Source organism: Balaenoptera borealis (genome assembly GCF_965194805.1).
Source record: "Balaenoptera borealis genome assembly, chromosome: 13".
In the NCBI taxonomy this organism is placed as follows: Eukaryota; Metazoa; Chordata; class Mammalia; order Artiodactyla; family Balaenopteridae; genus Balaenoptera; species Balaenoptera borealis.
The window spans coordinates 20,306,578-20,332,074 of record NC_138870.1 but is presented as its reverse complement, the minus strand read 5'-3'; the positions used below and the strand labels follow the sequence as shown (position 1 = coordinate 20,332,074).

The window sequence follows — 25,497 nt, the reverse complement described above, 5'->3', positions numbered from 1 at the left end:
CTTAGATGTGATTATGAAATAATAAAACTCACATAAACATAGAAAAGATTATTTAAATGAAGAGAAATAGTGTCTTCTGGTAGTTAAGTAGAAAATTAAAGCAAATGTTGTTCTATTACATACATTTGTTTTCCAGTTTTATAGTTATAGTGATTAACATATTGAGTCCAACTGGTAGATACATTCTATACGAATGTATTTCTGTATTTGATGATGTTATGCACAGATTAAAGATTTATTACTGGTTTACCTTCTCTTAAGAATACTTATAGAAAACATCCTGTGATAGATACCATATAATTCATTCCAAGAATGACTTGTGGGGTTGAGCTTGATAAAGCTGAAGTGTTATATTTCCCTGAGAGGAACAGATTTGTTGATTTTGAAAAGTATGGAACATCTCCGTGTCCCTATGTATATATGTATATATGTGTGTGTATACATATGTGTGTGTGTGTGTGTGTGTATATCTTTTAATTTTCCTTCTCACACATATCTGGTAATATTCAGATCAAGAAGATTTGATTTGATTTGTTCAAACAATAGTAAAAGTGATTTTGTGTTCTGTTACCTTTTTCTGTGATCTCCTTATAGGCCTTGAAATAGAAGTTGGCATATTTGTAAATATGATTTTCTTTCCTAGGTCTTTTGAAAGTTTATTTGCTTGGCAGATAAATTATCCTGAGAATTCAGTGGTAACTTTGGCTATATTAACACACTAAGAAATTAGCTTTCAGAGATCTAGGTTACTGGTTCTCTATGTGTTACTACTATGAAGGTAATTGGTTCTAACATGATAATTTAAAAATTGAGGCTCTCAGTGCATAACTCAGTTCTTGAAATAGGTTAGGCAAGAAAGCTGAAACTATATACCACAAATATAAGTCCTGTCTGTAGCAGTTTTAACTTTGAAACAGCTAGCCAGGCAAAATCTATATTGAAGCTAACACTTTAGAAGGTTGTTTGAATGGACAGACGAACACTCCTACCCCCCTTAAAGGTAAACAGTAGAAAAAGTTAGCTTGCTTTGAAGTCTTTCCCAGTTGTAGTGATATATTTGTACTGATTCATTCAAGTATTCTGGGCTTCTTATAATCAATAGCATCTGGCCAAAGAACAGTTTAAAACTCTCTGGCTCACATAGGTATTTAACCCTGACTTTGCCCCTGTACACATGATGCTTTAATTTAGAGAGTAATCTTAAAAGAAATATTGTATTCTCCTTTAAAAATAGGCCGAAGGCAGAATGAGGAAAAATCACAAGTAATAGTTCACCTTCTCCTTCATATCACATTTACTAGAAAGGATAGTTTTCCTTCTATCACTACGGGTAAGAATAGGAAAAGGCACATTTTCATTGAATATTGTTGAAAATAGGTATTATTACTTTTGGACTTAAAATACATGTTAGGGACAGGGTAAGACAGGTTTTGAATATATTAATGTAATTTAATGTTTTTGTTTGAAAAAATGATCCGAGTTAAATTATAAAAATGGATAACCTACGATTGCATTATGATTCAGTCATCTATTTAATTCTTTCTTTCTTTCCTCCTTCCTTCCTTTCCTCTTTCCTTCCTTTTCTTTCTTTCTTTCTTTTTTTTTTTTCCTTTTCTTTTCTTTCTTTCTCTTTCTTCTCCTTTCCTTCCTCTATTTCAGAGATGATCTATGTCATGTATCGTATCAGATGTCAGGTAGACAGGATTCAAGAATTACTGATATAATTCCTATCTTGGTAACACAGACCCCCAAATTCCCATTCAGTGTTCTTTGTGTTGTAAATGTTTTGGGAGCCAAGGAAAGACAACTGAGAAACAGACAAGGAGAGCAGTCAGAAAATAGCTGTTTTTTCTTCATATACCATCTTACACCTTTTTAAAAATACATAGTAGTGTACCTTTCTTATAAAACTAAATTTCTTGGGCATATTTCTTTCTTATATCAACCAAGGAGATATATGATTTATACTTTAAGTTTTGAGAATGTTTGTACTTAAAAGTGGCAGTTCTCCAATCAGAGGAAAAGATTCATTCACAGACCTTGGGTATAGGTTATAAATATTCTCTATGGCCCTTAATGTATTTATTTTTATTTTGTGTGGAGCTTCTTTAGCTACAGTAAACACAGAAACAGTACAATTTATTGGTACTTATCATTTCTTTGTTTAAACTCAGTATTATCTCCATTTCCAATGACTGGTGCCTGGCACACATTGTGTGCTCAATACATATTTATTGAATCAATCTAATAAGCAAAAATAATTTCTACTTTCCATGTTCTTGTCAAGTTGTATAAAATCTGAAGTCTGTTGTTCAATTATCAAAAGCTCAGTTGCAAAATAGAATATTCATGTCTGATTACTCTTAGTCTGAGCATACCTAAAGCTTTCAAAATTTTATCCCTGGATGAAGCAGAATTTCACGTTCCATTCTTAGGCCATTGTACAATTGTTTTTATTAAACCGTGCTTTGGCATTATATCATTAGTCTGCATTGAGGAGTTTAAAAAGAAATGTTCATAAAGAACATGCTATTGCAAGGATATGGTTCTCTAAATCAAATCGGGTGTTCCATTAATGAGTACCCACGGGAAGATTTTCATTCAGATTTGTGCATCAGGAAAAGCTTTTTTGTATCTATGCAACTGATTTGTTTTTATCTGATGGACATAATGAAACTGTAAACTGCTTCTCTTGTAGGTGTGAGTTGTAGGAGGCACTGGCAGTTGTACCAAACCTTAGGTTTGTATGTGCTACTCTGAGATCTGACCCCCTCAAGTCATTTTATTTCAAATCTTTCCTTTTCTACATTTTCTTACATATTTTTATTGTTGCATTTTATATCTATCTATAGCTCCAATTTTTTTCTTTTTTAATAAGTGAAGAGCATAAAAAAGAATGAATATTTCAGTTTTTTCAGGACACTTTCACATCTATTTTAGCTATCATTCAATCCTAATTTTTATTATAGCCAGGATAGTGTCTATAGAAATACCAATATTAAATACATATATGAGCAGTTATCATTTTCATTGTGTTCACATGATAAGACAACTTTCCTTCTTTTCAGATTGTTACTTCCTCTGCTGCATCTCAGGTCCAAACAAGAGCACTTTCTCATTTTCCCACATATTTTCCCTACTAATGTTGGTGAGACATGATCATTGAACCCTGAACCATAATATCATGAACTTGTATCTTTGAAACCTTATTTCACTTTACAATAATATCAGTAATGTTTTTAGATTTTGTAGTATGTCTATGCTAAGCTAAAGTATCTCTGATTAATTAGAAAGTAGCTGGCAGTATGGTCTATTTCTCAAATAATATAGTTTTACACACAATACTGTGTTCTCGTAATAACAACTGAATATTCCCATGTTAGCAATGAGTGTTTCTTGTAAGGAATATAATTATAATTATATTTAAGTTGATATTGATATATTTCAGATAGCAGTGTTCATTGTATGTGCAAACTTTGGATCAAAGCAAATGAGTAATTCTCTTTAATAATAAGGAAAAGAGATTTTTAATTACCCTCTAGTATAATACAGTATAGAACATTTGGGGCTAGGATTCAGGAGGCAGGGTCTAGTCTAGTCCATGCACTTTTGCTGACTCGACGTAAAATCCATTTGTGTTACATTTAAAACTACCCTGAACAACACCTTACAATGACATTTTTAGATTGGATAAGATTTTACAGTCTCATCGCCCACTATTCAAAACTTACGGATATAAAATGCTTTGTTTTCTTAAGAACACAAAAGCATTTCAACTCCACTACCTTGTAAAATTACATGATCTCTGTATTAGACCCATGATGTTTTTAAGAAGTTAAATGTACTGTAGAGTAGAATTATATAACCTTAAATTGTCAAAGCCACTTAGTTCAGCCCTAAATTGATACATGAAATTTCATATATTAACTCAACCAATATTTACTGCCTACTTTGTCTTAGGCACTGTTCTAACTCTTGGGGAAACAAAGAAAATAGAAAGTAAGATATAGTGTCTTCTCTCAAGGACCTTACTGTTTAGTTGGGAGACAGAAAAAAAAGTCTGTAAATTATAGCATACCCTTACAGATGTTTTGGTAAGACAAAGCTATATTCAGCAGGTACACATTAGTAACATTAAAACTATTCTTTATCATTGGTCACTAGCCAATATCTCAAGGCCCTGAATGCCCCTTTACTACCCTAAATGTCTCAGCCCTTCCCCAGGACCACTTTGGCCTCTCCAAGATCCAAGAATTTCATGCCTGGCAGTTAACATAAGGCTTCCATGACCATGCTTTAGTTATTGGGTCTGCAGTACCAGTTGTTAAGGTTTTCATTATTGTTTTTTAAACAAATTTTGAATATAACCCCAGGATGTATATATGCATAGTGATATCCAAATCAAACTGGGACCTCAGAGGGGGCTTTCTGGAGGAGGATGTGCTTAAGCTGACCTCTAAAAAATGAGTGAGCATTAGTTAGAGGAAAACAGAATGATGACCCTTTATAGCATCCCCAATAATTAGTTCATCATTAAGTCCTTATTTGAACAAGTCTTGAATCAAGAAGTAAGTACTTCATGAGGCAACTAAGCTTGTCATGGGATACTTGCAGTTCTCAAAAGCTTTTCCTCTTATGGGGCTAGAATTAATGAAAAGTATACCTTCCATACCTTCATCCTTGTTTTACCTTAAACTTAAAATAATTGCCAAATATGAATCCTATTTTGTACTTAGTGGGTTTGAGTTGCTTTTTAAATATAATTATGAAAGAATTGATGATGGAAAAAAGTGAGCTGAAAGTTCTTTGGTATTTCCTAAAATAGCATGTTTATACGAGAGACAACGTTGATACTTCAGAATTTCAGATCTCTTCCTGATCCTTATATTCAAAATCTTACGTACTTTACCATATCATTTAGTTTTATATGTCATGAATACTTTATTCTTTGTACTGAGATAAAACTATAGACAGTTCATTTTTAATGAGTAATTTTTTAAAAATACAGCTTGAAGGAATCTAGAAATTATGTGTTTCTAGGTCATTCTCTACCCCTCCATCCCAGTACATGGGATGAAAAGAAGTTCTGTGGTTTACCTAAAGCTACAGGTAATTTAGCAGAGTACCCATGGGAGAAATAGTCTCCTCTGACCTTTTTTGTTCTGCCTTGCAAGAACTACATGGGCAGTACTAGTGATTCGCAAACCATGATCACAGCGAACCCTGCCTTTCACTATTAAAATCAAAAGAGTAGTCTTACTAAATCATAAAAAAGAAGATAAAAACATGTTAATAGAAATTATTTGCTTAATTTAAATTTTTCTTTTATAATTTTTCTCAAACTTTTGATGCTATTCATTGCTGATCTGATACAAGACAAAGGAAGAATGGTGCAGATATATATTAATAAAAATTTAAAAGCAGTAAAAGTTACTTAGCATGAAATGTATTTTATTCATGAATTTGTCATATTTTGAAGTCATAGTTGCATTCCTACTCTATTGTTAAAATTTCTTCTAGGAAAATAATTCCTGAGTAATATAATAGGAGCATTGGTCTCCTACAAGAACACTATGAGGTCTAGGCTTTTACCACCAGGAAAATAGGTATTTATTAAATATTTATTGAATTGAAATAAATTATTTTCAAAATAGTATCTTATTCCATTCATGTCACCATTTTCCCAGAATTTTCTTAAAATTTCTTAGTTACCTATCAAGATACAAGGGATAATTATTATCAATGAAAAGAAAAATATATGTGTTTAAAATAAGGACTTCTTATAATTTAAATAGCAATATACGGTGGTTTGAACTTATTGCCTAAAACCTACTATCAAGAGTGTAGAATCTACTTTTGAATGTTCTAAGTGGAAAGATGTCTTTCTGGTATGATTGGAACACCAGCTGTTGTGGGATAAACCAATGATTTCTTAAGATCTTTATCCTATTATACCAAGACTTCATTATTCTTGGGAAAAGAATTGGGTATCAGAAAAAGAATGGTCTAACAGTTCTTTTAAAATAAAAAGCACTGAATTGATAACTAGAAAAATTGTTCTTATGTTAAATTCAAAGAAGCTTAAATAACTTGTTTTTCCCACTATTTTAAATTTCTTCATAGTCTGCTTTCCTGTTTATAATTCTGGCCCAAACAAGAAAAGGAAATGCCAACAAAAATGGAAGGAAAAAAATTTTAATTTAACAACACCATTAAAAAAAATCTATAATTTTTCTATTCTTGTTTAATTTTGGAGGAACTAAGTAGATTTAGATGGACTTACTAAAGTTAAGGAATCATATGTTTTCTTTACATCGAAAAGCATTTCCAATGCATTCTATATATTTGTATATATGTATTTTTTTACCAATTGTAAATCATTTCAGTGTTTTATGAACACTTCTTAAAAGTGCATAGCATTAATTCTCAGTGTTATCCATATAAGTGAGTTGTTCATGGGTTTCTAATGAGTGAATTTGGAATTGATAAAAAACAAAACAAAAAAGTTTGATCAGCTATGTATTTTGTTCATATAATTCTTTCTTAGGAAAATAATTAGATACAAAATAACCTTTTGAAATAAACATCAAAATTTACTAAATATTTGTAATGATTTAGCCTTTTCATTGAAATGTTTTTATTTAATTTTGCAACCTCCATCCACTTTAATTTTTTCCACAAATAATTCGATGTTTAGTTTAAACACAAATGACACCAATTCAGCATTTATACTAATCCTATGACAACAAATGGGTGGAAATGGAAAAATCAGGTATTTAAGAAAGTAGATTTTGATTTACAACTTCTAACAGTGAAACATGAAATCTATGGCTGTCCAAATGTCTAAATTCTCAATAAAAGCTGTCAGGTTGGAAAACAGTCACCTCATAAAATTTACTTTATATAACTCAGGCTATAAATGTTTTTTTAAAATGTATATCAAAAGCACTTGTCAGTTTTTGTGATCTTTCCCAAAGAGGAAGTACAAAGCTTTGATTAAATGGATGACAGGTTTTTTTCTTTTTTAATGCCATGAAGAAAGCATTGCAATACTTCTTCAAAACTGAAATAATCAGTAGACCTTTAGAGAAGTCTGTGTACTCCACAAGATCATTTTTTGCTCCATGTCCCCATTTTATTTCTGTTTATATGTGAATTTATGTATTAATCAAATAAATCAGAGACCTATCCATAGGTCTAGATGGAATTTAAGAGGTTCTGTCATCCAGTCCTTCATCTTGCCAAAGAGAGACCTACGAGGATAATATGTTTTATTCAAAGCTATCAGTGACTGATAGAAGAGCCAGGGCAGGAACCTGGTCTTTCCACCCTCAAGCCTGTGCTTTTTCCATTACTCCTTGTTTTGTTAGGTTGTTTTACAGATTTTTTTGGGAAATTTCAGGTGTTAATTGTTCAGCAATTAAATTCTGAATGAGGTAGGTTGTTAAAAAGACTAAGCTAACTAGGTCACAGAAGTTTAGTTTATTTCTTAAAGCATTCTTCTAGATTATTAACTCCATGGAAGTGAGAGTACCCAATTTGTTCGTTGCTGAATTTCCAGATGCTTGTCCAGTGTCTGGTTCATAGTAGAATCTCTGTAAGTATTGATACATGTTGAATGTTGAAGGAATGAACTTTAACGGCCTATTTGGAGCCTCTCAGTTCCATGTCAATTGAACATTAACAGAATATTTTACCAATTTTGTTTAAAATTTGGATAGATTTACTGTGAAATAAAATGAAAATTTATTTATTCATACTAGATGGTTTCTATATGCTAGTTATTTAATTTGCAGATTAATATCTTCCTTTCTGCTTCTTTACTTGCAGCAGTATTATTAGTATTAGTATCATTTTCTGTTTGCTAGAATAAGGACAAAAGCAAAGTCTTCCAGACAGAAGAGTAGTTTTCAAATTAAATTCATGTTTTGGCTAAAGTGAACTTCTCTTTTACTCACTTACTCAGCGTTTGGTCCAATTGCTAAATTTCTAAATAGTACTAAGCTAAAACTATTTTTTAAATTTTTGCTTAATTCTATCTAGTCAAACAAAATCATTTAATCATCACATATCTCCCCAAATTGGTACATCTTCCAGGATTATACAATGACTAAGATCCTGTTCTTCTCATCAAATTACTATTTCTTATACTTACAGAAACTAAGCATACTTCCTCTAGCTTTCATTTATTTGACATTAAACTAACATTTAAAAGTTGTTTTTTAGGATCTGCACGTTGATTAGCAAGGTAGACTCTCATAGAACTTATAGTCTAGTGGATGGAGACAGATAAGCTCATTTCAGGGAATTCCTTGGTGGACCAGTGGTTAGGACTCAGTGCTTTCACTGCTGAGGGCCCGGGTTCAATCACTGGTCAGGGAACTAAGATCCCACAGCTGCATTGCGTGGACAAAAAATAAAAAAAACTTTAAGAAAAGATCATTTCAGATAATATATGCTATGAAGACAATAAATCAGTGTAATAGACAATGACTGTGATGAGCTAATTTAGATAATGGTCAGAAAAGATCTGCAAAGGAAGTGGCATTCGAACTGAGAACTAACAAAGATGGCCGTGTGGTTTCTTCGTAAGAAGGACTTTCAAGGTGTCTTACAGAAGAGCGTTCATTAACTTGGTGATCAGATAGCTTACAGGCTTGTAAATCTGATTTTACCATCACAGAGCAGATTCATCTCTCTGCAGTAGATTCACTTCATCTAAACTCAGGAGGTTAATTTATTTAACCAAAATGCAAAAATATACTTTTAAAATAAAGAATAACTACTACAAAGTTCAGAATACTGAAAGTCCTTATGGAAAACTTTTTCTCTTCCTGTAGATAGATTCATGTGGAAAGCCAAATAATTGTCTTAAAGATGTTGGTAAACATGTTATTAGAACAAGGGAGATACATGAGTTTGGTATTTATAGCTAATGTACCTACAACAGTAAGGATGCTTTTGCCTATGGGACTGGCTTATGTTGGCTAATACCTTTAGGCATCCATCTCTACCTTAGGGATGGTCTAGCCAGTGTGTCCAGACTCTTGGTCATTTTGGTTGAATCTACATTTATGCTCCTTCCCTCTATACAACCTCAGTTTTTACCGGCCCTACCCCACCCCCAGTTTTTGGATGCCTAGAACTTCCTCTCTGACTTACATTCTGCTTTTCAGTATGTTAATACCTTCAAACTGGTTACATTAAATACTTAAGGACCTGAAGAGCCATTCTTCTTTTACATATTCTGATTTTGTCCATTATGTTTTGATTCTGTTTTTCAAATCTATTAGAGAAATATATTTTGTACTACCAAATATATGGAGAAAGCATAAAACCTGGCATATACGCATAGTCTTTATGTCTACTTAGTTGAAGATGACTCGAGATCAAAGCTTATGTAGAAGAGAGTAATTCTCAACTATTGTTGAAAACTATATATTTTGCATGATATAAAAAATAAAATATATATAATATAAATACTTTTGCTCTACACTTCTACTGTCCATTCTGAACCTTTCCTTAGGGTTGAAAACTGAAAACATGCTAGTACCTCATGATATGCTAATGGAGATTAAAATGAAGTTCATGTTTGTTCCATGCCTCAAACATGCTAGATGTAATGCTATGGAAATGTCTAGTCCATGAAAAACCATATATATTCAATTTCACTGTCCAATCTCAGTCTTTTTAACCTAAGTTCCCCTTAGTTTCTTTTAACCTTAAAACATTATTTTCCGTCAGTTTAACAATCATCATGACTCATTGTTTCAGTTTAACTTAGCCTAAATAAAAGTAGTGTCTGGATTTGGCCTTTAATTTAGCTAGAGTTTTCCAAATTCCCTCAACTGTGTTGATTTAGGAATACAGAAAAAAACACACTCTCCAAAGAAAGACTGATTGTGTTCTAAAGAACGGACATGGAAGAACACACACACACACACACACACACACACACACACACACACACACACAAAGAGAGAGAGAGAGAGATAGAGAGACCAAGAGGGAGAGAGAGAAGAGAGAGAAGAGAGAGAAAATAAAACATATTTAGTTATGTTTTAAGTTTTACTTTGTGTCAGTATTTTTTGGCTGATATATTTCTTCATTTTTAATAGTCTACCTGAAATCATCTCCCTTCTCTCATTTTTAATCATTTAAAAGTAATTTTTGAATTACTTTAAATGCAACAGAATAGTGGATAATAAAATTAAACTGTTTTGTTTTCCGTTTTATTTTGTTAGAAAAAGGCAGTCACAGCTGTTTTTAACAATCAGACCTTGTGTGCTTGCATGTTTTCTTTACTTCCATGTTTTTTTGCATTTATCTATTAGTAACAGTCATCTGTTAGCAGTATCCTAACACATAGATTAGAAAGGAGGCAGCTTTTAGCCTCGTGGTTAGTTGGCCAGAGCAGAGATGAGAGATTTTTTTTTTTTTTTAAATCCTCCAAAGCAACAGGAGAGATTTCCACTAAAAGCAGGAAAGAAAGCAAGAACAGAAAAGTTGAGCTCCTTTTTCTTCCTTAGGTAAGAAATCTTACCTTTGGTGCCTTGCCCTCTATCCCAAATATGGGCACTGTTATCTCAGTCTTCATAGAACATTTAAACTGTGGAATGAGGCAAGGGAATCACCAGGGGAACATGACTGGCAAAATCAGTAAATGGAATAAAAATGGTTAATAATCACAAAACGAGCCCTCTTGTTTCAGAGGGCAGTGCCACCGTTCTCCCCTGACTCTTCCCTCCCTTTCAGAAATTACTTCTTCGCCCTGCACACCCAACCCTAGGTCTCCGCATGTTTAGGTTTAGAATAGAGGCTTTTATTTCCTTGCCACTCTCCTACTCCTTACTGAGACACGCTATCTTAACATGCTGGACTCAAGTTTTAAAACACCACTTTTCTTATTTTACAGTCCTGTTTAAAGCACTTCTATGGCTGTGTATTGTTCACTCCATCAAATGCAAACTCTTACCACCTTCCCAAGGCCTCCCAAATCTGATCAAATCAATTGCTCAGTATGCTTCAAACACCTACCAATAATGCCAAGTAGAACTTCCCCGCTTATTCTGTATGCTTGCTTGTTCTATCCCCTGCTTTTGTTCTCTTGTTCTAATCTCCTCTGCTGATTTAAAATAAATTCTGCCTCATTCAAGAGGTTTTGACTAACTTTAGCTCTGATATATTTTTTTCTATTTTCTTTATTACACTCAAAATCAGGATCACCTGGTTAGTATTTATTGTTTCCTTGTGCTTTACATATATCAGCATTCTTAATTTTTTTTCCCTCTGGCTATAAGATCCTTATAAAAAAAAAGCAGAGACCAGTCTCTTAAAATCTTTTTTTAATGTACAAAATACCCAACAAAGTGTTGAACATGTAACTTACTTTTTTGACTTATTAGAGGTTTTTAAATGGCAATCTGTAGTCTTTTAATAAGAAAAATCAAAATTCACTTTCAAAATTAAGAAAAAATGACTCTGCTAATTCTGCTGACACAAAGCTATTAACCAGATTTTAACTGAATAATGTAATTTTTAGGTGTGGCTACTTACTATATAAAATACACAGTATCCAGATTTTCCAGGCAATTCTAATATGACAGTATCAATCTTTATCAGCAATAAATACTTTAAAGTTTTGTTAAGCGATTATAAACAAACAAACATTGATTTGGGGAAAAGTGCTTGGATTATCGTGATACCTATTAATGGTCAGTATTGAACATTATCCTTTAGACTAGAACACACACACACACACAGAACTTTTATCTAATTAAAACAACATTTTGTGATATTTAGTTATTTACCATTATATATGGACGTATATACATACGTACACCTATGTTTATATCTGTGTGTGCATGTACATATATCTGTGTGTATATATATGATCATATATTAAAGAGACAAGGAAAGCTTCTGGGAAATTTCCCAAAGCTCTGTATTTGAGATCAAAAATTGCCAGAAAACTGAAATAACAAGAAGTCCCCATGCAATTAATTTTAGGCCAGTATTTCTTACTCATAATGCACTTTGCTTCAAACCCAGAAAAAATTAATTTCATCATAAGGACTAGAAATAATTTTAGCAGAGAATATGACTGTATTATAGGTATGCATATTAAAATCACATAAAATCACAGGTATCTTTGTACTAGTCCAAGAATTTAATTTAAAAACTGTCAAAATAAGCATGATTGTTTATTTCTGAATTTATGTCTAATATTTATTAAAATTCACTTGCTACTTGTTCGTTTATTTTTGTCATTTGAATGTAGGCACACTCTAGGTAGCAAGTATCAAAAGTTTTAGAAGGTTCTAAGTTAGACCATTCAGCAGAAGTAAAGTCAAATGATTTTGTTGGATTCAGATGATTTTGTAATGAGTGTAATCCCTCCTTTTTGCGATGATTACTCCTGAACTTGCTCTTGTGGCTGCAGTGTGATGAGGAAAAAAAAAAATCAGCATTTTTCAAAATAGCATTGTTAAGGCCCCTGTGAGGCGGTAGTATTGTTAAATGATAATTTATGAAAATTGTCATTTTATATTTGGGGCACATGAGTTAAACATTAGACTTCACTATGGAAAAGTTTTACTGTAAAACTGTTTTATGCTGGAAGCAATAAAGCCACACATTGGTCATAACTTGGAATGATTTCACTAGTAGTTATTTTCCTATCAGGTAAAATGACTCAAAAATCTTATATTTCTTACATTAACTTAGATTGTACTTTCATCTGACCATTTTGATCTGAGATACTTTGTTCTCATTTATCTTTTGGAGGGGTGGTTTACCCCCAGTACCCCAGTTTCAGACACCCACTTCAGGCTCTATCTGCTTTCATAAACCATTTAGACATACTTTTTTTGGCCTTGAGCCTAACCACTCTCTTATGGAAAAGACATGATCTCTCTCTCTCTCTCTCTCTCCCCCCCTCCCCCCCGTCCCCCTTCCCTACCCACTCTCTTTCTCTACACAGCTACAACTCTGGGTAACAGAGCTTCCAATACAAGATCACTGCACAGGACCTTACCATGCAATTTGGTTTTCCCAGCCCTTCCTTCTAAAGAAGGGGAATTTATCAATCTGATTATGTCAATTCCCTGCTTAAATTCAAAGCCTTGCTATCTCTCTGTTATGGTATTCATGATTCTTCATGGTCTGACTTCTCTCTGCCTATCTAGTTTTACCTCTCTCCACTTTCTGATATCCATCTTATGCCCTAAACATATCACACTTCTTTTGGTTTCTTGAACATGCTGAGCTCTCTCTTGTTACCATCCACTTTTCCATATTGCTTCCCCCTCCTGGGTGATAGTGTCCTCTTCAGTCACATGAAAAACTCCTCTTAACTCTCAAAACGTAGCTCAGATAACCTAGTTTTCCTTTGTAGACCTTCTTGCATTAATGTCCTTCTTCCCTGAGCTGGACAGCCTCGTTCTGTGTCCCATAACATCCTGAGCATTCTTCTGTCACTGCTCCTGGTACAGTGGTAATTTACATGTCTAACTCGTAAGCGTTTTTAGGACGGGGAATATTCCTTGTATCCACAGTACATAGCATAGTGACTGGCACACAGTGGGCATAAAATAAATATTTTTTATATAAGTTAGTTAATGAACAGCAGGCATTTCTACTCTCAATTCTTAACTCATGTCAATTTTTGAAGAGATTATAAAGATTTGCGATACTATGCCCCTAATTTTTTTAGAAAAACAAAAGCAAGTGGAAAAATATAACTTTTTCTTACCTATATGTGCATAGTAAAGTAGAGGTTCAATATGTAATTGATCTTTTATTTGAAATCAATATAGTAGAGTCACATTTAAACTGGGTTTAGATTCTAAAGTCAGTGGGAAGGACAGAATTACGCTTGGAAATACCTCGGAACTTGCCACAGTGGAGACTATCCCACCATTATCATGTGGTCAGTCCACCAGACCACTGCAGCATGTTGCTGTTTCTTTGGTTGAGCCTCAAGTGAAGTTGTTGACTTGAGTTTTGTATTGAATGAAAAGTTTGTGCCTTTAAACATGAAACCCACTTTTGGCAGAAGGAGATGCTCAGACTTGGAGAGGCAAACAGGACCTGAGACCAATTGAGGGAACAGAAGTCTCAAATTGTGTGTCATGGGTCAACTCTCTCAGTGCAGTTTATTGACAGCAGTGACAAACAGAATCATCTGCCCTACCTAAATTGTTATTTTTTTAACTTATTCTTTTAATTTATTTTATAAATGAATATAGTTGAATTTAGATGAATTAAATATTTATATAATGTGACTCCATAGTAAAGGAACGAAAGGGAGTTTTTGCTCAATTTACCCAACTAATTGTCACAGTTTTATAAATCCTTCAGAGAACATACAAGTAGATATAAGTTAAATGCATGTGCAGTAAGAAGTTATGTATTTGCAAGTATATGTACATATATACAGAAATTTGGGTATAGAAGCAGATGTTATTGCTACTGGTTATATCTCTCTGACATAACTGATGCATTCAACAAGAGCTTAAACTTGTCCAAAATGAGGAAAAATGTGAGCCCAGAATCGTTTAAAGGACAAGGAAATTATATGACTATTAGTTTCCTATAACCTATGCTTTTCTGATTACGTTATCACTTAATGTATTTAATTAGAGCTAATAAATATAGCCCTGCCTATATCCACAGTATAACTCTTTTGATGTATAGCATCTATGGGAGATAATTAAGAAACTTGGATAATGCATATTTATCATTTTATGCCCTAATTATGGGTAACTTGAAGAACAGTCTTCCCACAGGAGGAATGACTTCCAAATCATACATAACCTTGAGTCATGTTAAAGCAAAGAGGATCTCCAAGAATTTGGCAGAAATTCCTGTACTCATTTATTCATTCAACAAATATTTTCATGTGTGTCTGATATATGCCAGGCTTCAGTTTAGGAAATAGAAGTACGTAGTGAACACGAGAGATAAGTCCCCTGTTCTCCTACAGTTTATATTTTAGTGGAAAGGAAGAATGAATAAGATGATTTCCATTAGAGATAAGTGCTATAAAAAAAGAAAGGAAACGGGGTAGAAATTGAATGGAAGTAATAATAGGGCTATATTGCTTTAAATGGTATGTCAGAGAAGGCCTTTCTGAAAAGGTGAAACATGAGTTAAGATGCAAATAAAAGAAAGAGTCAGTCATGTGAAGTTTTTGGAGAAGAGTGTCCAAAAAATAGTGAACAGGCAGTGGAACCATATGTGAGTGAGGGTGAACTTGGCTAGTTGAAGTGTAAAGATGGCCATGGTGGCTAATGCATGATGGGAAGGGTAGTAGAAAATGCCTCTGGAGAAATAAATGGAAGCTAAAGCTTATAGAACCCTGTAGGCCTTGGTGAGAGGTTTGGATGTTATTCTGATCCCTAAAATAATCAGGGTTACCCTTGAGAATTCAGAAATCATCACCACCAGGCGCTCCGAGTGGTATTGTATTGTATGCACTCAATTCTATTTCCAATATGTCACCTATTGTTATCGTTAGCAGGCTGGGTGAGTCTACATGGTTACTAGTTAAGAGAGCAAACTTTGAAATCCAACAGATAGGAGTTTGAATTCCTCACTAGGTGTGCATCCTTAAGAAATGACTTAACTTTTCCAAGCCTCAGTTTCCTCTGTAAAACAGATAATAATATTAGTACCTACCTCTTAAGATGTTTTAATAATTAAATGAGATAATTGCATAAACTACCTGTATGGCACATATTAAACAGTCAATAAATATTAATGATTTCATTGTTATGATAACCAAAATAGAGAAGAGGGAGCAATGCCTAATACGGCTCCAAAATGCAGGACATTCATGATACTTAACAGTGTTTGTTTAACTGATTTGGGGTTTCAAAGTTGTCACTTTGTTCATGTAATTGTTATCATTTGTTAACTTATGTAAGTTTGTCCTAGCTATTACAAATGCAGAGTCTGTTATAAGGTGAATTCTGTTTTGCATATACGCAAAAAGAGATAGGTAGCTGCATTTTGCATATTTTAGAAGAGCATCGCTGGGGAAAATCTTGCTATAAAGTCATGTATTCAGATTAAAGATGTATCTCAGAAACATATTTTTAATAATTAAATATTTACCTGTGTAGATTGTATAATATTACTTTCTTCAGATTTTCTGAAGTTGGCTGATATAATATGCCAGCATTATTTTTTTTTTTCTTCTGAGAAAATGACGTAAAGAACAAAACTCAATTTAGGAATAGAGGACTTCTCAATGCACAACGGCTCTTTTCCTTAGGGTGATATAATGTGAAGACTTTTTCATCTGCCTTTACTTTCTCTCTTTGCCATGCCGATACTATCAGGGTGTAATTATAATAGTAACCAAAATATTAATAATTTGCCATAATTTTTTACATTTTTGGAGAAAAGAAAGGAAAAATATAAATATTATTTTTCAATGCCAGTCTTTCATATTATTGCAAACTTTCAAAGTCATTAGATAAATATTCTGGCCAATCCTGGCCATTTGTAATTATAGCCAAAATATGTAAAGGACTGGAGTTTCTTTTTTTGCCCTCTTCCTTACCGTTGTCCAGTTATAGGGCATCAGTTTGCTTTAGAAAGTATACATTTAAACACACAAATTACTGCTTGGAGTCAGTAGTTCTAGAATGCTGCTTAACAAGGAAATTACTACACTTACAGGTATATTCACAGTGGCAGTAAAAGGGTACCATGATGATGTTGATGAGGATGAGGAAGATGCTGATAGCAGCCATCCTCTATTAAGCACTTAAGGCATGCTAGACACTGTAGAAGTGTCTCTCGCTTCTCCCTGTAAGGCAAGCAGGCATCCCAATTTCACTTTGAAAAATGAGCAAACTGAAACTAGTTAAATGCCTTGCCTGAAACCACTTGTTAGTGAGGAACAGAACCAAGATTCAAACCTAGTTCTGACTCCAGAGTTTTCTTCTCCCTCTACTGCATTACCTTTGATAAAGTAATTAAACTGATTTTTTCAGCTACCTGCAAATGTTAGCCTTATTCAGCTTGATTTGTATTAACATTTTAATGTTTTATAATGATATTAAGGTTTTTTTATTGGCTTTCATGGCTGGCATCTTTGTATCTCTAAAACCTGCCAAAATGTAAAAACTCAAGTTGTTTTTTTTCCTTTTTCAGAGATCAGCAACAAGTTCTAACTTAGTGAATGTCCTGGTAACAGTGAAAGGGTTGCACAGAGTCTTTACAGTTTTGCTTTTCTGAATAGATCCGTTCCTCCTTTCCATACCACCACTGGATTTGGTGATCAGATTATTTCTAGTCACAGGTGAAGGTCAAGAAATTAGAAATATTTATGCTTTTAGACCTAAAATAACCAAAATAGTCATGCTTAAAACTTTTAGCTAGGATTAATAATGATTTAAAGAAGGCCCGTGGTAGAATTCAGAATGTTGGGTATTTATATCTCACTCATGAATTGCAAAAATAAGATTAGACCTCTTTATGAGAATAGTCTTCCTGCTACTTTTGCTTTGCAAATAGCTAAACATAGAAGATGGTCTATAAATGAAGATCAATGTTATTATTAATAAGCCACCCAAACATGTAAAATTCTTGCAGATACTGATTTGCTTTAAGATGCAAAATGTTGTTATGAGCTTTGTCACTCACTGAGCTGCTTGAGATTTGGTTATTTGAGCAGTAAATTACTTATAAAAATGGAGATGATGATGGGTGGGGAGTGGGGGAGAAGGAGAGCAATGATGAAAATCACCTAAAAATACTGTATTGAGACACTTAGAGAAAGTCATTTAATGCCTTCAGTAGCCCCATATGGTAGGTGTATTAGATTTATACTTATTTTACAGATCCTGAGAAACAGAAGGTTAAGTAATTTTACAAGATGTCTAAACTTGTAAATGAAGGAAGAAGACTCTGGCTATAAAGTTCCAGCTCTTAATAGCTACAAATAGGATTTTGCAAGAATTAAAAAGAATCATATGTGAAGCATTTAAAAATTAACACCAGTTAAGCTCTCAATTAGTAGTTGTGAGTAGTTGCTTAGTTATTATCATTACAACATGTGATTATATAAAAAGTTTTCATTGTGGGATGAGAGGGAACTTTTTCTCATATTTTTAAAGATCTCAAAATATTTGAAGATGTAAAAGATTTTGCATAATATCAGTAATTCTTGTTTTTAACCAGTTTTGTTATTACATGTTGATGTGTTTTTTTATATAATCCAATGAATATCACTTATTTCTAGAAGGAATCTGTATTGTTGATTTTAAAGATAAAAAACCTCAGTGGAGAGATAAGGTTACACTGTGTAAAACACCAGTTTACACCAAGCATAGTGTAAAAATAAAAGGCTAAAGATCGAGGCATCAAAAAAAAAAAATGCCAACTCCTTCCCAACTACTTGATATTTCTACTATTTCATTCTGTTTGTTGAGTTGGAAGATACTCATTCAAGGATTTCAGGTTTGTAGATATTTAGGGAAAGTACTTGCAATTCTATTTCTATGTTTTATTTCCATTGCAACCACTTTGTATAAAGGCAGGCATGCAAATATGCTAGAAAAAAATTGTCGCTCTTCTTGAACTTTGAGAGAGATGTCCATTTTGGCAAAGGGCGAGGCACACATTTGGATAAATTTATATGTGCACCTCGGATTTGGGTGCTAGTCTCAACTGCCAAAGTTCAGGATTTTCACATTTTTAATATACCAAGGTGGGTTAAAACAGCCTATTAGTGTAAGGAGTATTTTTGAAACTGTTGACATTTGGCTACTGTTCTTTCATCCACTGTTCTGTCGTCTTGACAGAAACTTGGTTTAGCTTGCGGAGAGAAAGTGAAAGACAGAAAAAGGTGTCTATATGAAATGCCCCGGAGAGCAGCGGAACTCCTGTATGGCAACATTTAGGCATTGAGTGTGACACGGTATTAACCTTTTTAATGGATGTATGTAATAAAGTGACATGTAAATGGAGCACAAGGGGAGATATGACACTATATCTGGAAAAGGATAAAACAGTTGGTTGAATACTGGGCTATTATAGCAGTTTGCAAACCTTGGATAAACTCAGTCAGCGGTTGTATAATTGGTTATTCAATCCCGACCCTTGTTCACAGCTCAAAGCCAGGAACACTGAGACCTGTTGCCAATTTGAGTGAATATAGTGACTGTACTCGGCCGGGGCCTAACATTGGAGCCAGGCCTTTTCCTGTGGGCTGGTTTCCACCATGTCTGGGACTGGCTCAGTGACAGTGGGTCTTTTGTTGTGAAAGGCTGGCTGGTACTCCCCTCCTTTGCAAAATGTCTAACAGCTACACAAATATAAGAAAATAGGAAAAGGGACTTACTGTAGCTTTTCTCTTAGCAAGTTAATGTGGAGTTACTAGTTTTCCTTTCTTTCTTTTTCTTTTTCTTTTTTTTTTCGTTCCTTTTTGGGGAAAGTCTGAGTTAAGGAAATAAACTTAAAGAGGGATGTAAAAGCCTGCTTCTAGATAAGAATTGAACCTTGGTAGTCTCTGATTAGAATGTGATATGTATGGAAAATTTTATAGTAATTTGATTCACAAAAATGGGTTTCTAAATAAGATATTTTTACTTTTCCTCCTTTATCCTGTGAACATGCAGGTACTAAGAAGATTGTTTTTACTGAATATCTCCTCCATGACTGAAAGATATATAGCATGTTTATAAACCTGTTATGTATTTAACTTTAGGAAACAAGCACCCCACCTTCTCTGCCCAAACACACTGGAAAGAGGCCAACAGACTAACCACTTACTGTTTCTAGTCTAGTAAAATTTGAGAAATAAATCAGTAAAGATTTTGAGTGTGTGGTATAAAGAATGCCCAGTCTTCTCACAGTGCCCAATTCATAAAGGAATATGTAACAAGCTTGTAGTATTTGCCAGTTAGGTGCTGCTTACTGATAGGGTGACAGTTCCCAGCTGCAATCAATTATGCTTCCATTATTTCTGTTGTTTAAACATGCCTCAGAATACCAGTTCAGAGGATTTTACAAAATGTGTCTAAGTTCCAAAACAAAGTAAAGAGCACATTAAGAAAGAAAAACCAAATACATTCAGAATTGAGAATTTTTTTCTGAGAGTATTTATAATCTCTTTGCCACCCCCCCTCACCCTCCTGTTTCCACCTCACACACCCAGCATTTAGAAAATCACACACATAACACATAGTGTTTGATTTAATGCAGGGTTGCAATTCAATCAAGAGACTGCTGAGGTCATATAATATAAATGGCTACAGTACTTCTTGGCTCAGTTATAGCCTTGATCATTCAGGGCTTTGTTTTTGTTAATTGAGTAGCCCCCTGCTGGGGGGAGCGTCTAAATATTTTGGACGGTGTGTCACTAAAAAGAATTTGGAGACTAGGAGGTAGTGGTCTGGGGGGTCCGTCAGAGGTGAGTTTCTGCAGTGGACAAGGGAAAAAGAAAGAGGTTGTTCTGAAACCGTGACAGGACAAAGGAAAAAGAAGCAAATTATTTTTGAATAGAAAATTAATCATTGAAAAGGGACTGGCTATTGTGAAGCAAACATAAAAATAGAGGGAGCATTTAACTTGAAATATATGAGAAAAAGCTCTATAGAAACTCCAACAGAGGCCTTTAATGGAAAATACACCCGGCCATCTCATTATAAGTACATCCCTGGGAGCCAAGTGTTATGAGCATTAGTAAGAAGGTGGTATTATAAAAAAAAAAAAAATTGATTATAATCAAGCTTAATGTATTTGTGGCTTAATAAAAGTATTGTATGGAGGTAGTGAGTATCATGGCATAATACAGACCTCTTAACATTGGATTGTTCATAAGTATTGTATTTCATAATGTTAATCTGTGGAGGCCTTTACTTCCTGATGGGAAAATAGAAACTTGTGTTGGCAAAGAGAAGATCACAGAATTGTAGACTGGCCCCTATTAACCCCAGAAAATACAATTCAACATATATCTTATCATCTTAATCTTCCGAATATTTTTCTAGTTTATATCATAATACAATATTGTATATAACAAACAGATGTCTCCCCTAGGTCACTGTTTGTAATTTAGTAAATTGTAGGTGTCCAACTGGAGAGCCTAGAGCTGCTGGTGAAGGATGAATGCTTGAGATGCCTCATTAATTTAATGTAGGTAAGAGGCTGGTGGGCTTAAAGGATTTGGTAGTAGCCCCATAGAGAACTACCTAAATGAATTCAAGTAGTGTGGAATAAACTTTTTTTTTCCTATTATTTTCCCCCCCATGCTGTGAAATCTCACTGATCATTATTTTTTAGGCACTTTATGTGTCATAACAAAAACAGAAAGGCTGAAATATGTATGAAAACAAGAGTTTCAATTAAACTCAAATCAAGTATTTTTTAAAGGTGTTGGTTTTTAGTTTTTATACAGCTTCGTTTGGCACGTAACTCGTCACGTGTTTTGAGATTTGGCTTTTTGTTGCTTTATAATTTTGAGGGTGCTGCGCTTCTAAGCTGAACAATTTGCTGAGAAGAAAAGAGAGAGAAATAAATAAGCCAGGTTTTACATATAGAACTATGGACTAAAATAATAAATTGACACCTACTGTATAATAGGAAAGCCTGTTAGATTATGTATCTACTTTAATATACTTCATACATTTTGAAAATATTCTTGTAAATAATGTAATCCTCTAATTAAACAAAGAAATTTCTCTCTTGTTCTTTGGTAGCTGCCGTGGAACAATGATGTTTTTTCTTTCTCTCTTTAGAAAAAGAACACTTTATTTTTAATTTCATAAACATATTTTTATGTTTATGAAAGTAGAAAGTAGATAATGCACCCCTGTCGAGTAATAAAGATCCATTTCGATGCTTACAAATTTATTGCAGTGACTTAAAATTTTAGTTTATCAAATTTCGTGCAATAAACTATTTGCTTTCTGCAAATAAGATTGTAGGCAGCTACCACACTTGGAATGACTTACTTGGAATGCTTGTAATTTAACTGAAGATCTCAATTCCTATTATTGGAGCACATTAATTTTTGAGGGTTAAATATGTGTTTCTAATTTAGCATAATTTTAACAATGTTTTATCTGAATCATCTTCCTAGAATAATTACTAGATTTTTCCAAAGAGTTGAGGGCAGTGAAGCCTTTTTGAAACCTTCTTCACTATTCATCCCAGTGTTCCCTTTGGATAGAAGATCTAATGTCCAACAACAGAGACCCTGTGGGGCTTAAACATCCTCTGCACCTTTTTGTGAGAACTGAGATCGCAGGTTCCTGGGGGGTTTCAATTCCCTCAGGGAAAACTCTCAGAGGTATAAACACTTTCAAATTTCTGACATGTGGAACACAGACCTTTGTGGCTTTTGAAAGACCATTCCCAAGTTTATAAAAGCTTGCTCTCTGACCCCCAGGTCAGAAAATTGGGTGGTCTGTCATTTTATTGGATTCATCCATCCTTTTGTGATAAAATTCTGACCTATATCTTAGTTTTTTAACTGCTGATGTTTCATTGTACTTCACCAAAATCTCTAGGCTGTTTTAAATAAGCTTTTCCTTATCTTTTTTTATTTCATTCTTTTATATCCGTAACTCGTTAGGAAAGCATGGGATACACGTCATAGTATGGTGGACATCCCTTGAGCCCTTTCCACCCCCCACCCACTTTTTCTCCTCAGATACATTTCTAATGAGATAAGTGAGTTCAAATTATAGGTAAATATTGTGTATTAATTTTACTAATTGTATGTGTATGTGAAAGAGAAAGATTTAGGTGACATGCATTTCTATCTATCATTATTACAGATGTGAGAGTGAAGTTCAGTGATGACCTCTGGATAGCTAAGCACAGGAGAAGGAGGACTGTTCAACAGCTCCCTCTTTCCTACTCTTCTCTCTCTCCCAGTATATTTCATTATTCTTTCAAAAGTTTATGTGTCAGTGTTTTTCTCTCAATTATTAGATTTAAGACATGATCTATGGATGTTACTGATTGATCTTTTTAAGAATATATTAATAGAAAGACTAAGCAGGCAAAATGCTGCTATGCTATAGAAATCCATGTTAATTATATTCAAGGTATAGATTATTTTATTTTCTGCCATAACACCCTTTCCAGGATTTGTGATTTGTTGTCCTGCCATTTTTTTAAATTAATAATATTATCCCATTCATCCTTCTCTCATTTACCAAATTACTTGTAACATTATTCCACTGTTCTTCTCTGAACCTACCCCCTCAGTTCTCAACCACAGGAGGTTGCCCTTGTCATTTGGCTGACACCTCAGGAGTTTCCCTTTTCTCTTTGCCACTTACATAGACATATGTATCTCTCTTATATTATGTGTGTATTATATTACATGGAAGAAGAGATATGTATTTCTAACATGTAGTCACATGATTCATGGTCCTTTATTAACGATTTTTAAACAAAAATTTTGTTCACAATACTTCAGTAATAATTCTTCATTTTCCCCATTTTTAATAAATGAAATATATATCAGTTCCTGGTAGTTCATTATTGCATTTTACTGTAGGTTTGTTTTTCATTTGAAATGCTACATTTCATTGAGCTGTAAAATAGAAAAGTATTGGAATATATTTGAATGTTTTTAGTTGATAATGTTTAAATTGTCACTCAAATGACATTTTGGTGTTAGAAAAATTCTTTTACCTTTCCAAAAAGAATTTAATAATTCTACTTCAAGTCTTATTCACTTGAAAAAAATTTTTCAAGTTTCTGACGATTTAATAGAATGTTTTTATACATATTTTTATACCCTGATGAATGTTTACTCATCAAAAAATTACCTCAGGTCTTGGAAAAGTACAGATTCCTGCGACTCAGGAAGACATTAAGAGCCAGACTCTCCAGTGGCCCTGGAGTTGCATTTTAAAGGAGCTTCCCCATGACTAAGGACTGTAGGTGAATAGGGTCCACTTTTGTTTTCCTCTTGTTAATATCCCCCATACCTGGAAAAATACATAGTACACACTATTTGTTGAATTAAGCCATTCTACTATTCTTATATAGTTACCTTTTAATTAACCTTTGTATTGCTAGCATGATTTAATTCGTATTATTTTCCTAATTATAGAAAAGATGACAAATTGACCCCATTTCTGGAAATTATTGCCAGTAGAATTTTTTACAGCAGGTTCAATTGATAAACAGAAGACTATTTTAGAACTTTTTATGGCAATGCTACGATAGTAACATTTGGAAAAAAATCTATTAGCACGTTTATTTACTATTCATTAATATAATGATTCAAGTAAGACATTGTTCTATTTACATTTACTTCATAAATGAAACAATAGGAGAGCAACTCAGTGACACTCTAGCAATCTGAGTCAAAGGTTTAGTGTCTGATCACTGTTACTCTATACATCTAACAGTGTATGGTGTATTACAGGAGTCGGTGAGTTTCTTGAAATTCAGAGACCATGTCTTAGTTACTCTCACAGGGCCACAGTTGTGGCTTAATCGATAACTGTTAGATAAAAGATTGAATAAATGGATAGAGTATGAGGCCTCCTGATCTTGTGTGTGTGTGCCCTCGTGTGTGTGAATTTTGCAAAATAAAGAAAATGTAAGTATCCACATATGACATATATATATTTTTAATAAATTTACTTATTTATTTTTGGCTGTGTTTATTTATTTTTGGTCTTCGTTGCTGCACGCAGGCTTTCTCTAGTTGTGGCGAGCGGGGGCTACTCTTTGTTGCGGAGCACGGGCTCTAGGCACAGGGGCTTCAGTAATTGTGGTGCACGGGCTTCAGTAGTCATGGTGCATGGGCGGAGTTGCTCTGCGACATGTGAGATCTTCCCGGACCAGGGCTCGAACCCGTGTCCCCTGCATTGGCAGGCGGATTCTTAACCACTGTGCCACCAGGGAAGTCCCCTATGACATATATTTTTAAAAGTAGTCTGCTAACTCAGTACATTATGTGCATTAAAAGCAAAGAGAATAGTTTTGTACATTCATTTAATTCAGAAATTAAAAGAATATACAAACAGACTGTACATAACTACCTTTATACCCAGTGCCTTTAACATTAAGAATGGTTAAGTTTCTGGTAATATAAGAAAAATGAAAGCAAAACTATGCTTTTCTCTTTTGCTATTTTTCCAGATTTTTTCTTTGCTTCCTTTTTCTTTCACTTGTTCCTTTTTTTTTTTTTTTAACATCTTTATTGGAGTATAATTGCTTTACAATGTTGTGTTAGTTTCTGCTTTATAACAAAGTGAATCACCTGTACATATACATATATCCCCATATCTCCTCCTTCTACGTCTCCCTTCCACACTCCCTATCCCACCCCTCTAGGTGGTCACAAAGCACTGAGCTGATCTCCCTGTGCTATGCAGCTGCTTCCCACTAGCTATCTATTTTACATTTGGTAGTGTATATATGTCCATGCCACTCTCTCACTTCGTCCCAGCTTACCCTTCCCCCTTCCCGTGTCCTCAAGTCCATTCTCTATGTCTGCATCTTTAT

General features: G+C 33.9%; 1 protein-coding gene across 8 annotated transcripts in view; it reads left to right on the top strand.

Annotated features, from left to right (window-relative positions):
* The window catches only part of SOX5 (SRY-box transcription factor 5), a 993,423-nt gene that overhangs the window by 739,925 nt on the left and 228,001 nt on the right, over positions 1 to 25,497 (top strand). The gene's annotated exons all lie outside the window — the stretch shown is intronic.